The sequence below is a fragment of the Pteropus alecto genome, unplaced genomic scaffold (assembly GCF_000325575.1).
Source record: "Pteropus alecto unplaced genomic scaffold, ASM32557v1 scaffold143, whole genome shotgun sequence".
Classification (NCBI taxonomy): domain Eukaryota; kingdom Metazoa; phylum Chordata; class Mammalia; order Chiroptera; family Pteropodidae; genus Pteropus; species Pteropus alecto.
The window spans coordinates 2,340,092-2,342,841 of NW_006434828.1; the positions used below are offsets into that span (position 1 = coordinate 2,340,092).

At 58.9% G+C, this 2,750-nt stretch overlaps 1 protein-coding gene across 1 annotated transcript in view; it reads right to left on the minus strand.

Annotated features, from left to right (window-relative positions):
• Window positions 1-1,951, minus strand: part of COL6A3 (collagen type VI alpha 3 chain) — an 81,404-nt gene extending 79,453 nt beyond the window's left edge. The window contains 1 exon segment of the mRNA XM_025045424.1: window positions 1,876-1,951. The gene's annotated coding sequence lies outside the window, so the exon portion shown is untranslated.
• Between the last annotated feature and the right edge of the window lie 799 nt (window positions 1,952-2,750).

Here is a 2,750-nt window from a genome sequence, read left to right on the forward strand (position 1 = left end):
ATGCACGGTGATGAAAAGCCCCATCTCAACCAAGAAGACACCAAGACCGCATGACCGTTCTTACAGCCGAATTCCCACAAGAGCCCCTCACCTCCCCAGCCCCGTGCCATCACCCTCGGCAAGAAGCCCACACAAGAACGAATCCAAGCGCAGGTCGCATCTTCCTGGGCCCCCACCCACAGAGGCGGCCTGAATGAGGGAAGCCGGCTTGGGTGGTCCGGTCAAGGAGCCAGTGCCCACCCTGCCAGCCAGCCCGCCCGCCCAGTACCCCTTTCCCCGTGGGTCGCTACAGCCTTAGGGAGCATAAGCCAGGTTCCCATGACTTGTAGTAGAATACGACAGGAGGACATTATCTTCTTGGGGGACAAATCAAACAGCACCATTCCAAATCTAGATGTAAACTAGTTTGGGGTCCTCCATCGCTAGGCCATCTGCTTTCGTGAAATGGTGAAGATTTTACTGCTTGTCTTAGCCACCTGCTGACTGGTGGCCTTGGCCAGTAATTTAGGCCCCCGATTCTTCATCCTTAAAACCAGGGCGGGGCTCGCACCTCGGTGGCTTTCTGCCAACAGCCCCTTCCATTATCTTTGGCCCAGCAAGAGACCCAGAAATCTCAATAACGTCCAGCAGCCAGCTGGTTCTCAGTATAATTTTGGCTGGAAACAAAGAATGCTTGATTGCAAAGCCATTTCTGTTTAGGTTTTTTGAGTATGAAGCATGGGTCCCCTGGGAGATGGGGAGCAACCACCCCCCAAGCTCCGAGCACCCAAGATCCCACAGCCCTCGTGCGTAGGGCAAGATGCTGGCTGGTGTGGGCCAACACCCTTTGTCCCCTTGGGGTGCAGGACACTCCACTAGCTCAGAAGGGTTTGTGTTTAGGGTGCAGACCAACCTCTAAATGTGCACCTGGGGCTGTTCGTGAAGCGCTGATTTTCCGACATTCTCTGATACTCCCCTGGGCCCCCCCCAGGACCCCACCCTGCTTCGGTCAGAGCTGACTTCCTAACTGTAAGCCCTTGAAACCGGTCCCCAAAGCGGGCTGGCAACTGTCAGGGGACGCTTTCCATCCTGGGCGAGAGGGCCGAGACCCGCCCTCCCGGCCGAGGAACAGGCCTGGGGCCCCCCCGCTTGGCACCCGCAGCACATCTGGGCAACGCGGGCCGGCCGCGGGCCCAGGGCCCTGCCTTGTCCACCGGGCATGCTGCCCGGACACTAGTGCCTCTCCTCCTGTGACCCCGCGGCTCCCCCACGCAGCCCACGGGACGAGCCTTCGGCGGTGGCTTCAGGCTCCTAAAAAGATGAGGCCCCGATGGCAATGGCTGAGTAACTGTCGACTTGGCCCTGCGCCTGGACACCAAAGTCACCGCAGTCCCCCGAAAGCCACAGATGAGGTCCGCCAGCCCTGGACCACGCAAGGCCCGGGGCAGAAAAGCCCGCCCAACAAACCGGGGAGAACTGAGGTGGACTCTCCCCGAGGCGCCGCCCAACAGGTAGCTCTCGACCCCTCGACCCCTCGCAAAGACTCTTCTGCTAAGACAGCGGACTCCTCTGGCTGAGTTAGAAGCGGGGACAAGGGCCAACACACCGTGAGGGACGGTCCACTGCGGGCAGGAGCCGGGCTGCGTGTCGGGAGCCCACGGAGCCCAGGGCCTCAGCCCAGGTGCCCTGGGGCAGCCCAGGCCCCCGCCAAGCCGGGGCCCCCCGCTGCCACACCCCGGGAAAGGAAGACCAGCTGCACCTCCCAGAGAGAGACCAGCAACTTCTAAAGAAAACTGACTCTCGGCGTGAACCTAAGAACCACCTAGAAATGGTCATCCGGTGGAAAGCGTTCCCTTCGCCAGGACCTGGGGAGAGCAGAGGGGAGCTGGCGCCTACCCTGAGCAGACCCGAAGAGCTGTCCGTCCCTGGGCTTTCGACGTCAATCGTGCTCAGGCCGATGCATGCTTGTCCGCTCCCAGCGTCAGCTCCTCTCTCTGCAGCAGGGCTGACCAAGCGAGTACAGGACGAAAACTCCCTGCTCCCTGCGCCTCCCCCTCCGGGCACGACTGAGCAGCCTTTGGTGGAAGACTGGGCTCCGAGCTGGGCGGGGTCCAGGGGTACAGTCAGGGCTTCCTGCAGCTCCTCCCCTCCGCTCCCCTCCCCTCCCCTCCGCTCCCCCTCCCCACCGTGGCCAGCCCCAAACTGTAAATGAAAACCAGACTCTCTGCTCTCTCTGTTGCTCCTGGCACCCGCTGAGGAATGTAAATGAAAACCAGACTCTCTGCTCTCTCTGTTGCTCCTGGCCCCCGCTGAGGGGCTGATGTCACCCTCCGAACGCTGTCTTCACCCTACAAGCCTTCAGCTGGGCTCCTGCAAACCCCAACTCTTGAAAAAAAAAAAAAAATCACTACTTCTCCTCGTCACCTTTTGGGCCGGGCCCCGGGCGGCAGAGAGAATGCCTTTTGGAATTTTTCCGTGGGTATCCATGGTTTTCCTGCAATGTTTTAGAACACCATCGCAAAGCAAAACAGGAAATGCGGTCCCCTCCACGCTCGCCAGGCCCTCCCACTTCTTCTTGAAGTTTCTGAATCGCAACTTCTAATAACCTCCCCCTCTCCAAGATAAAAACCAGCAATTTCATTCGCCTGGGCTTTCTGCTAACCACAGCTGTTTGCCCATGGAAAGGCAAGAACAGGAAACGACATCCTTTTTTTTTTTTTTAAGTTTTATATATTTAATGATTCTGATGGTGAGGCTAAGGACCCCACGCT